This window comes from Hermetia illucens, chromosome 2, assembly GCF_905115235.1.
Source record: "Hermetia illucens chromosome 2, iHerIll2.2.curated.20191125, whole genome shotgun sequence".
NCBI classification, from domain to species: domain Eukaryota; kingdom Metazoa; phylum Arthropoda; class Insecta; order Diptera; family Stratiomyidae; genus Hermetia; species Hermetia illucens.
The window spans coordinates 33,732,556-33,748,170 of record NC_051850.1 but is presented as its reverse complement, the minus strand read 5'-3'; the positions used below and the strand labels follow the sequence as shown (position 1 = coordinate 33,748,170).

At 42.1% G+C, this 15,615-nt stretch overlaps 1 protein-coding gene across 5 annotated transcripts in view; it reads right to left on the bottom strand.

Annotated features, from left to right (window-relative positions):
- Positions 1-14,406, bottom strand: part of LOC119650085 (gamma-aminobutyric acid receptor alpha-like) — a 56,376-nt gene extending 41,970 nt beyond the window's left edge. For 2 of the 5 annotated variants that reach the window (XM_038052589.1, XM_038052594.1), the window contains exon 1: positions 13,933-14,391. The gene's annotated coding sequence lies outside the window, so the exon portion shown is untranslated. Of the gene's footprint in view, positions 1-13,932 lie in introns of all 5 variants that reach the window. The other 3 variants (XM_038052592.1, XM_038052591.1, XM_038052593.1) reach the window with 3 other exon arrangements.
- Positions 14,407-15,615: the final 1,209 nt, after the last annotated feature.

Sequence of the window (15,615 nt, the reverse complement as noted above, 5' to 3'; positions counted from 1 at the left end):
CGAGAACGGGGAGGGCACGATACATCTGCTTCTAAGAACTCATTTTGCGGCATCGTACTCCATGGCACGAAGTCGACAACACCCCAAAAACAGACGGGAGGGATTACTGGAGTCTAGCAGGAAAGGTATGTTAGGAAGTAAGCTGGGCGATGAGAACCATTGGAATCACCAGGAATAGATGGCATTCACTCAGCACTACTTCAGAGTGGCCTAGAAACTATCTGAGTATCTCTCCTAAGGGTGGTAAGTGGCAGCATAGCATTCGTAATTCCTTACATCCATCCACCTACCGGACAGGACGGACAACCGAAATTGCCCTGCATCAGCTGACGTATGTACGGAATACTATAGAAACTAAAGAAATATCACTGTGTGGGTTTTTCGATGTTGAAGCAGTGCCCGTTAACATAACGCACACAGAGATACGAGATGTCCTGATTCGCAAGGGACTGGAAAACATCCCGGCTTTCTGGATGGGCAAAATGTTAGAGAGTTGTCAAATAGAAGTGTCGGCAGGAACAACCTCCATTATCTGGTTGGTAGTATGGTAGCCCTAGGAAATCTAGATCTAGGGTTATGTTTAATGACGTTTTTCATTTGTAGGGGCAAATATGAAGACACTCTATGTGAGAGAATCTAAACTGGACTACGGATCACTAGTACCTGGTGCAGAAAGGTGAGACTAGGCAGCAATATATTACAATTTACTAGGAAGCGCAAGCTTGACACTTGAGAGCCATTAGATTATAAGGCATATAGGTGAAGCGAGGCAGTGGTCTATGGCTTACATTGACGGACGCTGAGGTCATTCGTCAAAGGAAAGCATACTTTGAATCAATGTTTAGGCACACTAGTATTTTCCAAGTGGAAATGTACGCCATATATAGATCTGGCTCCTTTAACCTTCAAAGGAACTATAGGGAACACACCATTGCTACAGCGAAGCGGTTACTAAAGTCCAACCAGGTGAATTTTAAATAGCACGGGAAAGCCTTGAGTGACTGAATACACTCTACTCGCACAATAAGATCTGGATACTCTGGGTTTTAGGCAATGTTGAGTAGAAAGGTAATGAAGCAGCGGACGATCTGGCCCAGAAGGGAGAAGGGAATAAAATTTGTGAGCTGAACTTAGTTTATGGGTTCGACTTTTGGGTATTGAAGCAGGATCGTGATTGGTTTTTAGAATGTACTCGTTCGCTTGGATATTCTGGACCTAAATGCCTAGAGGTAGTATGTAGATGAGAGCCTGGTGTCAGATTGATGCGACGTTCACAGCTGCTGCAAAGTGCTCTCTTTACACTTGGGAGGTGGTTTTGAGATTTTTAGTGTGAGATTCCAGTTTAGGTTAAAGAGTAGTCTTACACACCAACAATGATTTCTGATATAGGGGAGAAAGGTGCCAAGCTGGGTATATGATAGGGGTGTATGATCTTCGTGAGCATACCAATAGCGGTGAAACGTTTGTAAAATTTTACAACTTTTCCCGTCACGTCAGATTGTTGCAGTACAGAGCCTAAGGTCAGTTAAGTTTTAGTTTACTGGTAGTTAGTCTCTAATCAAATCGCCTACATCTCGATGCAATTAAAAGCAGTTTTAGGAGTAGCAAGAGTCTTCTGAATGTGAGTAACGAAAGGAGTGCTCACATCCACCTCAAAGGGAAGGATCCAGACTCTAATCGTTTGTTGAAGATGGTCAGCGTACCGGAGCATTCGTAACTTTGTCGTGGTAACTTTTCTTTCTCTCTATATATATGGTTGCCACTTACCCACCCCTTGGAGGGGTATAAAGTGTCAACCACATCTACGCGCCATCGTCCGGGGTTACCAGAAATGCACTCGTGCGTGTCTGCACTCTTTCCCTACTGTTGTGCGCCAAGTGCCCTTGGAGCGGAGAGTGGATTGCACTGCATGGTATAACCAGTAATTGTCGTTCTTCCATAATGTGTGACCTATGGCTTGTTAATGACTCGGACATCATTCGGTATCACCGCCGGCAGAAATCATGCTTCCTAAATATATGAATTGATCGACGCTTTTGGTGTTCGGCTCATCAATGCTAAATCCAGAGCCATCTGGTTAAGGCCCATGATCCGGTGAGAGAGCAAACAGGTGTTATCAGCGTTGTTAAGGAGATCTAATCAGGGTTGTTGAGGCGTTTGAGGAAAGATGTCATAATCCATTGAACTTTCCCACACACTCCGAACAAGGCAGCATGAGGACGTTACCGATAACAAGAATAAATAATATGGGTGACAAGATACAACCCTGATGGGCTCCGCTTTCGGCCTGAAAATCCTCTGAGGTTTTATCTCCGTGTAGCACGTGATATTTTGCGGTATCGCTTTGATAATAGAGAGAGAGTAGAGCACGCCAGATACATTTTCTGTTCACACTATCGAAAGCATTCTCGAAATCGAGAAAGAGCAGGTGAAACAAAGATCTAAACTGAGCCCAAAATGATCCGAGGATCTGGAGCGAAAACCAGAGAGTAGCCTGCTCTTTGTCGATCAAGGTTTCGAGATGTTCTTTTATGTAGGGGATATTTTAGGTATTGTGTTCAATTGTCACACTTAAAAGGGGTGTCCTTCATTGTAATTTTGAGGATTATCCCTTTTGCCCATTTCCTAGGAAAGCTCTTCGATTTGCAAGATTTCCGAACGAGTGGAAGTAGCAGATTTGCAGAAACTGTAGGTCCGGGATAAAATAGCTCTGCGGGGAGATCGTCAAGCCCAGCGGCTTTATTCCGTTTGAGGACATTGATGATGGCCAAAATAATTTCTCTTCTGCTTGGAGGAACAGCTCCTCCCCGCATGTTATAGTGACTAGCCATTTCATCTAAAAGAGTAGGAACTTCTTTGGTTGTGATACGTTTAGGAACCGTTGTGAAGTGCTTTTTCCGCTTCTTCAGATGCTCATCATCGGACCATTGAAAGATTTACGATCACAAGCTCTTTCGTGGTCCCATATGTACTTCCGAAATCATAGCGTTCTGTGGCATTTTCCGCTTTCCTGACCAGCGCAATAGAAAATATCCTTTTGTCATGGCGTACACTACGTTGAACTTCCCAGGATTTCGTTCGGTGTCGGAGTTCGAGCGAGTTAGTCCATCATCGCTCGCAGCGGTCAATAAAGCCTTCAACTTATTCCGTTCGTCGATCCGTTTCGACGATTCTGCATTCAGCCGGATTTTATGAAATGCCTTCGGGACGTGGGGGATAACCTGCGTAGCACTCAAGAGAAGAGCATTTTTGATGGCGGCCCAAGCGGCGGGTTATTCAGTGTATCTGCCGTTCGATCAGCAACATAGCTCTCCCACCCTTGAAAGACAGTTGAGTCATACAAGCGGTAATGTTGAACGTGGGGATCGTATTTCTTCCTGCAAGAAGTGGTGATTCGTTTCTAGGTCGACGTCAGCGCCTCTCTCAAATGGTATATAGATTGGGGGGTCTGCAGAAATTCGCAAACCTCCCAGCATTATCGTTACGGTTGGCAAGACTGCGTTTTCCCATCTCATGTCCGAGCAAGGTTTTTCCAGAGCAGACCTTGGCATTCAGGTCACCCATCACGATCATAATGTCACCTTTAGTAAGCCTCCTCTGAACAGCTTGTAATTACTCGTAGAAAGCATTTATCTCCACTACATCAGAAGTTTTCGTTGGTGCATAGCACTGTTCAATTGTGACGCTCTCTATCCTGGACCGGAATCTTGGAGTCAGAATCTTATCAGAAACCGGCACCCAGGTTAAGAGAGCTCGCCTTGCGGTAGCGATCGGAAACAACACGAGGCCAGATTCACGTCTGCTCGAATTTCCGAAGTACAAAAGCACCTTGCCATAAGAGTGGCAAACAGCTGAGAACAAGCGCTACTTTTCGGGGAGGAATTGCAGACAAAGCCTTGAAATCGTAGTCAATTAAGATGTTTTCCTTTGATTGAAAAAATGGAAATGGATTTTCCGAAGGTAGAAGTTTACTTTGAATATAATGGCTGGTACGATATAAGTGCACTTTTTATTGCCATAATTGTAACGAATGAAAAACTGAACGCCTAGCCCAAAGAGGATCAGATTAGTTTTACTTCTGGATCCTCCTGAGTATATTTTATCAGAGGGCCAGACGTTTGCTTAAGTTTCTGCTTTACCCTGTGCTTCGAGAGCCTTTTGGTGGCTTTAACAGGGAGTTCATCTGGTATGGTCCGTGTGGGAGGGATGGGTGGATAATTCTGAATGTAAAGTTTAAATTAAAATCTGTTGCCGATAGTGTTTTCACTGGCAAATGTTTGATTTCCTAATATTATCCCAGCTTTCCTCCCTACACCAAACTTCCAAATCTCATAGTGTTTACTAAACCAAATCAAGTGTCAAGAATTTAGCCTGAAAATCCATTAGATACTTTGTTCCTTTCTAGTTCCTCACTTCTACTTTAAATGCTCACGGGTGCCTTCGGGTCATCCTTCTGCATGTCCTGAAGCTCAAAAGAAATCAAACAATTGACATTGCATGTTATTTGTGTCCCGTTTGTATGTTATAGCCTGCAAGTAACCTTTGCCTCGCTTTCCTCCAAGGGTAGAGACAACTTTCCAACTTGAACACGTTTTCTAGATGCACTAGAAAATTTTCACGCATGTGAACAGGGGCGAGTTGGCAATGTTAGTTAAATTTAATCTGAAAATGAACTACGTAATGATTGTTCCGTAGTGTTTTTCCCGTCTGAATGCATTCACGCCTATCTATTGTGCACGCGTGTGTACGGGAGTGAAAGGTGTAATTTTATGGAGTTTTCACAATTAAAGTTTCATTTCAAGAATACTTTTTTGTGTTTGGGGACAAATTATTTGCACTTTTGCTGTTCGTCGCCTCGACATAATGAAATGATGCTTGAAACTATTTTAATGAAGAATATCCTGTAGTTTTCCCTTTGTTAGCATTTACATTGTCACTGTTGTGGTTTTAGGTATGTAAATTGCACTTACGCGAATGAAATGTAATTTTTAATTAAATGCTTTTATTTTGGAGAGCTCTTCACCTTTTATGAAAATTATTTAATATTTTACTTTAGGCCATTGAATTGTTTGGGGTGTCCTATATCCAGTATATCCAGTGAAAAAATTTTTTGAATCCCCCCTTTGCATGTATGGGGAGCCTCCCTTTAAACTCCACCTAAATTTATGCTACTCACTGTATGCGTGAGATTTCATAGCTCCCATCTGCCTACCAAATTTCGTTCGGATCGGTTTAGCCGTTTTGGAGAAAAGTGCGTGTGACAGACAGACAGACATTGAATCGATTTTAATAAGGTTTTGTTTTACACAAAACCTTAAAAAACGACCAGTCCGATTGCAATTATCCTAGTTTGCGGACCGTAGAAATGTGTATTAAAGAAGTCGTGGAAATTTCAAAGAAAGTTGGATAGATTTTGAACTATGGTGGCAGCCGATTTTCAAGATGCAGTTTTGAGAAAAACGCATTTGAAAATTTAAATGTGATTATCAACAGTAAAATTTTAACTCAGCATTAATCTGCTATACCTGGTCTATAGAGAGTACCCTCCGTTTCTTCAAAAAAGTCTTGTAAGGCCGATTGTTGCTCTCTCGTTTCAATTCTGGCTCTTTTAGAGAGGTCAGTCGGTCGTCGTTCGGACCGCCAAATTGGCGGTCGGCATAAACCTGACATATGTGACCAACTTGACATCCCATTGTCACTAGGATTTTTAGAATGCCATTGAGTCCTTCATTGAAAATAATTACAGCCAGAAAAGTGACTATTTCAACATCCTTGGGCCCAGAATGAGGGTGTTTAGGAGCGAAAGTCCAGATCAATGCATTTAACGACTCATTGTTCCCATTCTTTCCCATGAAATACTCGTTTTTTAGTGTGAGCATGACGTTGAACGGTAAAGCAATCTCCCTTCGTACGATCCATTTAAAAAATCACTGAACACACAAACAGCACAATACTTACAACAAAATATAACTGAGTATAGCTTGGATGCCGTTCAGTGCTCACTCTAGACTGGATTATCCTTTTTATTCCAAACAGCAAATAAGTTTAGACAATTGATTGGTTTTCCATCATTTTATATGTATAGCTACATATGTTCGAATTTATAAGGCTCAGGTAAAAAACTAACAGGTAAAAAAAGATTCGATGGTCTTTCTCATCGAGTACTCTAGCCGCGGCTGCAAACTCCTTACCTGTTTAACACTGTAATTTCTAAACGACTTGGAATATCGGAAAATCCCTTTGCCCACATATTCTCCACTATATATAGATATAATTCATGCAAAAAAAATCGATTTCTCCAACCCGACACACGGGATGACCCCCTTAAACAGTATTATTGGACAGAATTATTTCTCCAGAAGGCATAAGTTCAAATAGTTCTATATATGTGGGTTTTTGTTAAATTTCTGCGAACGGAAGGGGGTCATGGTCTATGTTATGGATGATGACATTTTGACCGGTGGAACTGTGGTATTATTTTATGATTTCGTTTTTGAATATCGCATTCTCCAATCTTCAAGGTAGTCAGGATAGGTGAAATATTAGAAAACAGACAAATATTAGTACCAATGAGGCTGGTTGAACGAACAAGGTTGTCCACAGGGTGGAGATTGTTGCGCCATCGATATTATCGAATGGTAGGCCATTTTGAACCTGCGAAACTGGCACTAGTAAAAAGGCATGCTCCGATAGTATGACCAGAGGATGCTTAGACTAAATGGGAACCCCAAAGGCCGCGCTTCATAAATATTTAAGGGAGGAACAGCATCGATTGAGGGTGTTTGCCCATCGTGAATCTTCCCTTTCGTTCACGGCACTTGGGTTTCGAGTTTTATAGCTTCACGCATACAATCGGAGTCGTTATTTTTTCTTTTCCAGTTCAGGCTCCAGTGCGGACCCCCGTATCGGGGGAGAGAAACATTCACATATATAGCGGCTAGAAGCCCTTTGAGCTGGGTTTTAAAAATACTTTCAAAGTATGCCCTGTTTGTCGTAAAAGGAGACCAAAAGGGTTAGAAATTTGATGGCTGTAAATTTTGAAAATTTACTGCTAAGGAAATAGCGCCTCGGATAGTGATTGATCTCATGGCTACTATCCTTGGTTGTTGCTTAAACTATCCCACGGGAAACTTTGCGGTAGCATCTGTATACCGCACTGTCTCTGAATCGGCCGTGATGGTGATCCCCTTTGCCCTTCTTGCTAAGGAGCGTCAAGCCATATACAAGTGCAAAGGAGAAAAGCCAAGGGAGGTGATTGCTCATGAAGAACGGCAACGCACTCTAGATGAGTGGCAACTCTCTTGGCAAAGTGAAACTAGAGGCAAATGGTCTGCGCGGCTCATTGGCAACTTAGGTGCGTGGCTGAAGCGGAAGCATGGTGAGACTGACTATTTCCCTAACCAGTTCTTAAGTGAGCATGGAGCTTTTCAGTCTAACCTGCACAAGATTGGAAAGGCCCGATTTCCGGATTGTGGGTTTTGTTGACGACTACCAGCACACCCTTTCTTCTAGTGGAGGGTGGGATGGGATGCATCAGCTGCTCTATTTAAACACAGGGTATCTCTCTCCAGACAACATTGTCGTGGAGATGCTGACGAGTGCTGACAGTGTTGCCTATTACGCTCGCGTCCTTCTCGTTGCAAGGAAGATAGAGTTCGACCGGTGGAGGAGCTGGATGGCAAGTGGTTCCTTGACCGGATAGTTCCTTTCCTCCTCTCCCACCAGTTGGTGAAAGCAATTTCCTGATTTGAAGGCTCTGCATGGCGGGAGATTTCGGGGACTAGCACGAAGTAATGTGACAAATGTTTCCAGGCCAGCTCTCTGACGATGGGGAGGTGTTTAGTTGGTAGTCCGACAACATACCGTTGCGGGAGTTAAACACTCTGTGCGTAAATGCGTTCACCTACCCCACCCCAAAGAAAAAACAGTCTATTGTCTATTGTTTCAGTTGAGAGAATCAAAATAACTCTAGCCGCTAGGCCTCAATAGTCTTGCCGGACTAGTTTGGGCGGGAATTGAGCCTATTATGTGCGACGTTTTTAAATTTTTGTATCCATTACATTTACGGTTCTTTTCTATATAATGTGCTCAATATCCTCTTCGTTTTTATATAGAATCTACGAAATATCAACTTGTTCTTGGATTGCATTCTCGTTCTCGATGACGTTTTCCCACTCGTGGAATAATTATTTGCTGGTAATGTGAGTGCGACTTCACAGGCGGAAAAAGGAAGCCTGGGAAAACTAACAGGTCTGTTAACTTGAAAAGTACAGGAAACAACCGCACCTGGTGCGGAAGTTTTACCAACAATTTAGCAGGATGAATCCTTGTAACCTCGATGCTCATTCTGCCGGGGCAATAAGGGAAATCTGATTTCCGACAGAATGGGGATATTGGAACGATGAGTAGTGTTTTTCCATGAAGTGCTCAACAATCAGAATATCGGCGAGTTGGAGGTCCCGCCAACTGAAGACGACGGACAAATCCTGCCACCACCTGCCAAACAGTCGATGCAATTCATCAGCTCAAAAATGGTTGAATTTGAAGGCGACCAACTACACCAAACAGTTTATCAGCTGGTGCTCAAGGTGTGGAACAGCGAATCGACACCTGATGACTGGCGACGAGGCATTATCTGTCCCATTTATGAAAAGGAAAATATCACGCAGTGTAGCAATTGTAGAGGTATGACATTGCTGAGTACAATCTATAAGATATTCTCCGCTATTTTGTTATGCGCAGAACGCCATTTGCCCATACCAAAGAGAGTTCACTTAAGGCAAATCAGCAATAGATCAGATTTTATCTCTGACTCGGCTGACCCTGACCAATGTGCGAGGCCAGATAAAAGCAGCAGGATCAGTCTCAAGACCATTCGACATCAAAAACGGTCTACGACAAGGGGATGCCCTATCATGCGTCCTCTTTAACCTAGCCCTCGAGAAACTGATCCCGTGATGCTGAGATAAATACAAGAGGTACGATCCTCTTTAAGTCCACCCAACTGACCCCCACCCAAGCTGACGATATCGACATCATGGGAAGAACAACCCGAGATGTACAGTCTACCTTCCTCCAAATCAAGCAGGCGGCGCGAGATCTTGGGCTGCACATTAATGATGGCAAGACAAAGTATATGATAGCAACGTCAGCACCAAAAAAGCAAAGAGGCAATAATATCAAATGACACTTGTCAAATAAGAAGAACAAAAATAGGAGACTACAGCTTTGAGACCATTGATTTCGCCTAAAAAAATGGACGATTCCGTAATCTATGTAACCACGAAATATTTATATGAGCCATACCATGACCGCCTGGTTGTGGACAAAATCCGGTTGCAGTATGTGGGTTACTTAATCCGTATGGAAGAGGGTGATCCGGCCCAGAAAGTCTATAAGGGCAAAATCTATGGTAATAAAGAAGACACCTCCTGCAGATGGAAGGATGGCATAGACCAGGACGTCAGATAGCTTTAAGCGATATTGTATTGATGGACCTCGGCATAAAAACCAGGATGCTTGGAGTTTGTTATTATGGCAGGCCTAGACTGGATACCAATTGTTGCACCGTTGACGATGATAAGTAGTTCATGACTCCCTCTTGCGTCGGAGGAATAATTGTTGGCAGGCTACTTCAAGGTAAAAATTTCTTTTTTAAGTGGAGTCCCTGAGTAGATAAAGTCTGACAATGGGGTACAGTTCATGTCAATATTTCGTTTGAAACTATTCATTGGAGGTAAACGCTTTGGAGGCGTTCTATCCTGTGGGCATGGGAAAACTGAAGTAACCTTTCCACCTTGTGATCTTGTTGTATAAGTGGCTCTTCAGTTAAATCAACGGGGTTAGTGGGCACAATCTGAACCAGAGGATTTAAAGCCAGATTCACTGGAATAGTCAAAATGCTTTAAGGAAAGATATTGGCGATTATAATTTAGGTGTTACATACGAATAATCCGTGAAGCCCTTTTTACGATGTTGGCTTACAGATGCTTATTCTCGGGTAGATTTTGAAAACGCACCGTTCTGTAAAGATTGCTACTCTCCGGGGCTGCCAGGTTATTTTGCATGCTTCGTTGCCATCGAAGCGTTCTTTGGCTTTGGCTTTTTTTCCTTCGGAGTTTCAGTTAAACTCAGTAGTAAGAGCAACTTCTCTAATGTATGCCTGGCTATGATTTCAGGCGGAAATACAATTCGTCGTAGAGTTTTTCCTATTAGGTCGCTTTATGGGTTCCGCCTTCATGTTTGATTACTTGAATTTTTGCAATAATATATGATGGAGCGAAATGTTAGCAACCATACCTTTGTTGATTTGAGCTGCAGTTAGTTATCGGCCGATTCAATTCTTGCCCATTTATTCAGTTTATTGGATATCTTTGCCCTCGTCATTGACAATAGTCTACTAGAATAATCATTTTGGTAATCCTTAACCCGTACGTTCATTATACGTTTATTATAGTTGGTAAGAGTAGTCCATAATCTCGCTTTCTTTTCCTGAAAAATGACCTTATTACTGCCGATTTAACTTTATTGTGAATAAGGTGAAATTACCATTGCTTGCCCGATTCAAAATTACCTTCATTAAATTTTTTTGGCATTTCCTCAATATTGAAAATGGTTTGCTGCGAAGTAGACTAATCATCAGTTGGTTTCTGACATACCAATAGAAACGATTCTTTGAGCGTTTTTGCGTGACAATACTGAGTGGGTGGTTTTAACCTAACCATAGTCTGGAAAGATGCGTAACACTAAGGCATCTCAGAAGATAGATGGTCTTAACGCATCTTACACCCCGCTGAGTGTGACTCCCTTTGAGTTTTAACTTAGAGTATGCAATACTTTTCCGAAAAAGCGCTTAAAAGGGATGGAAATTTGTTGGCTAGCTACTTATAACAACGTATCGATTAGGACGGACTTATTATGAATTAATTTTTAGCATATGCATACGCTCCTTGACAACGGCATCGATGATCCTCACAGTGCCCGCGATTTCTAAACTAATGTCTACGGCAACCGCAAAAACATTTCTCATGACTTGAGAGACGGTTTCGAACAGGATATTGGCTATCAGTCTCCACCCTTGCGACAAGGAACATTTCAATAGTACAGCGCTAACTGCGGAACTGACACAATACACGCTGCGCGGATACTCATGGAGAAACACCGTGAGAAGCATCGCCCTTTTTACATTGCATTTCTGGGCTTAGAGAAAGCGTTTGACTGTGTGCCACACGAACTCATCTGGTATGCTCTACGAAAACACTTAGTGCTAGAAGAACTCGTGCGCTGGGTTCAATTGTTCTACCACGATCCGAAAAGTAAAGTTCGGAGTGTGGCGGGTGTATCAAAACCGTTTCGTGTCTCTGTTGGTGCTAATCAAGGAAGCGCCCTCTCACCACTTCTCTTTGTTCTTGTTATGGATACTGTCACACGGGACTTCCAACATCTAGCGCCTTAGACACTGCTTTATGCAGATGATGTTTTCCTAGCGCCCCCGCAAAGATGATCTGGAGCAACTAGTTCAAAAATGGAATCATCGCCTCATGCAACACGGTATCAAATTGAATCTGAATTGAATTTTTGACGACTGATCCCCCCAGAGCTGAGTGATTTAAATATTTCGGGTCAACGCTATCAGTCAATGGATAACTGCATTATGAAGTTGCTCGACGCATTAACGCAACCTGGATGAAGTGGCGTTCCACAACTGGTATTCTTTGTAATCAACGCATCAACGAACGTCTCAAATCTAAAATTTACCGCAATGTCGTCCCTCCTGCCGCTCTCTATGGTTCTGAGTGTTGGCCGACTATAAAAGACAATAAACGGTGACTTGCGATAATGGAGACGAAGATATTGCGCTGGACTAACGGCGTGACACGTTTTAATCACATCCGAAATGGGGATATCCGCGACCGATATGGGGTTGCACCGATCGTGGAAACACTTCGAGAGAGGTGTCTTCGATGGTATGGCCACGTAATTCGTGCTAACAAGAATTCACTTGCCAAAATTGGTCTGAACATCAATGGTAAGCGACCAAAAAGCCGGCCGAAACAACGGTGGCTTGATACGTTGGATGGGGATTAAAAAGCTTCGCCATTGCATCCAGATCAGGCATTTGATAGAACCAAATGGCGAAACGAATCACGACGAGCCGACCCTGCTTGTGAACGGAACAAAGGCTAAAGAAAAAAGAGGAAAAAAAGAACTGAATGCACTCCATGAAAGGCTTTTTAAAGGTAACATTGCAATCGTGATAGGTGCTTTGTCTTGGTGTAATGAAAACGGTGAGAGTTTTGTGGATCGGGATCAACACTAGTATTAGGAGTTACCTTCTGGCTGTCTATAACAAGAAATGCGTTGATATCGGCCTCGAGCGAGTCATCACCTGATGGTCAGGGCAGAAGAGCTGTGACCTCGTAAGTTCAATACCGACCACTTATATGATCTAATCGCCATTGGAAAATGGGAAAACTTCCTTACTAATTGAACTGCAAACTTCGAATAGTTTGCCTGAAGGTACAAAGGTATTCGGGCATCCCCTGAGGGGGCGCCTTAGGCCTGGCAGACTGCGGAATCGCGGAAGGAAATTGACGAACAAAAGGGCTAAACGCTCTATTGTTCGCTGCTAGTAGTAGTGAAGGTCGAGCGTTCGTGCTCCGATATTATGAAAATCTTGGGAAATTTAGGTTAATGTGCTTAATGACGAAAGACAATTCCCTATTGTGTTGGTCAAGGAAGCAGAACCTGCTACAAATAATACCGAGTTAAGAAGTGTATACCGCATCACGAAAGCACTTGCAGTGAGTTAATGGACGGTCCCTCATTCACTATGATGAGTAGCTGAAGAGGTAGAAGGAGGATTTAAAATCGATTCTGAATCTTATATCATCAGTGAAATGCCATCTGTAATAGTTGATATGGTTAGCCACTGAAACATCCGGATCCGCACTGCTCCTTCAGATAGAAGTGAAATAGTCATTGTTATCAATATCCTTAAGCGGCGTAAAGCCGATAGGCTTAACGGGTTTCTGTGGAATTGTTCATTGCTGCCCCTGCATTTTTCGTAGAGTTCCAACTTGCCTCTATTCCAAAATGCTGAAAATTTGAGATTTTTTCAATGATTCTTTCACTCATGGGATGATCGCTGAAATTTCAAATTTTCTGGAGAAACTTTGCTACATGGGAGCACATATGGGAAGTGATCGGCACGAGTACGAGTGCTCTAAGCTGTCATCAACTCATGTCCGTGTCGTTTCTTCGAGGAGCTAGAATAGAAAAAAGGAACGCCAGACCCGAGTCTGGTTTTTCTTTCTACATCTCAGCTGGTTACTATATCACGCAATAGATGGTGGTAAATGGTGTGAAGTGAACAGTTCAACGAAAAAATAGGCGGGTCCTCGGTTTCTTGGTAGGAGTTCGTTACCGAATTTAAGGATTCCTTCGAGCGGAAATCATCTAAAATGATAACAACACAGACCCGTAGCGTAAGGGTATTTTTATTTTTCAATTTTGATATTTTTTACTTTTGACATAGAGAGCTTTAGTTAGGGAGGGTCACTTTAGATTACAGATAGTATCTTTTGCGAAAATTCCTTGACTTTTTCGAAGAGCAAAAGCTTTCATTTGATTGCTGGTACGAAATGCTTTATTAAGACTAAATGATTCATGTGGAGTTGGGCCAATTCAAAAATAACTTGAAACTCATTCAATCCAGCACTACAAATAACTGCATCATATTCAAATGTGCTTGGAGTATAACGACTTTTTCACCGTGCTATTATTTCCATATTCATCATTCAACGAAGAATGCCCCCGGTCAGAGCTTTCCAAAAAATAATATTCCACTTGCCCTTCAAGACACCTTTTCATCACTATCGTCATTGTATATCGGAGCTCACATGAAAAATAGGATATTTATGTAGTACTAACATGATGTCCTCGGGTTATCTCTACAATTTTAATGTTCGTTATTCACACTTTGATGGGGTATTTATCATATCATTCCGAAGTATTCTCAACTGGTTTGAGATTGCTTGGTATCCAAGGATTTTTAGCGACAAATTTACTAAAATATAAACGTGGCTGCAGTGGGTACTTCCGGATTAACTAGATTTTTTTTAACGATTTCCACTTGCACAATCACTTCACACTTCAAACAAGCACTCAATATCACTTTTGCAAGCAGATATCCTTTGGTGGTAATTGATCTTTTCGAAGTAGCATGGTTAGGTTCAAGGCCACTGTGATACCATCACTAACAGAACAAAAACTGACTTTATTCAGCCTTCAGATCTGAAGAATCCTTTCTAACCATTCAAAAGCACATCACCATATTGCTGGTAAGAGGAACTCACTATCTTTCTCGCCCGTGTATCTTAACATGTTAAAATACCGTTTCATACTGACAAGAAACGTGTCCTGCAACATCCTTATGAACTGTTCACCGGTGGCAGACAATGTTTATAGCTGAATGCAATTCGCTTGAATATTTCGGGGAATTCCCGTGTCTACCAACAGGACACTATGTAGTGGGGGTGCTGGGGATCGGGAGTAAGGCTGAATACTTGCGCTGCGCAACATGTGCTTGGTAAGGGTATACCACAGTACCACAGTATATATAGTACTACAACCACATGGCAATGAAATCTCAATAAGAAAAGGACAATACGCGGTTGTACGTGCTGATTTCGTTCATGTGATAATTTATGAGCCGTTTAAAATTTTTACGGGGGGATTAAAATTATTGTAAAAATTCCTATGATGCGTATGTGTCTAGGGAGGCGTGAAATAAGAAATGTGTAATTATTCTTCAACTTTGGTCTGGTTTTATTGGTTGCAATTGGAAGGGAAATGATTTTTTGAATGATCAAGTTGTGTCTGCCTTTTATTAAGGATGAGAATTTTATATTTACAGCTATGGTCGAAATATAACCGGAAATGCTATAATTTAGAAATTTGGGTCTTAGGATTTCTCGCAACGACAGAAGAAGAATCTCATTCACTACATCGACATTGTGACATAGATATTTAGTTCGAACATGGAAGTAGCTTCTTTAGCATCAAGATATTCAAGATATTTTTTCTTTTCTTGATGGTGACTTAGTATATTTGGTTATGTGTTTGTATATGTTTAGATGTGAAAAACGTTCCTGGCAATGTGATTTTAAGAATGCCATGTGCCATCATGATTCATTTTTTCCCCTTTTTGTGTACCGCATTCCAGATTCATTCCCTGTTGAGGTCGTTAAAATCGATAAAGAGTAGTTGGAGCAGTGATCTAAATTCCATTTACTAGTCCATAATAAACCGAAGTACAGGAAGATCCACAGCGGCAACCAACCTGCTCTCTGACGATCAAACCTGCGAGATGCTACTGATGTGTTCTAGGATGACTCTAGTTAATATCTTTGCCTAAGCAGGTTGCCCCAGATAACCCTAAAGTTGTTACACTCAAGACTGGTGCTCTTTTTCGGAATCTTAAACGATCATCCCCTTCTTCCACTCATTAGGAAAGATCTCAGGTTTCCAAGGTTTTTGAATAAGTTTGAGATAGCTCTACGCAAAAGCACCACAGGCAGACCATCAAGACCGGTTGCTTCTATTTGGAGGAGC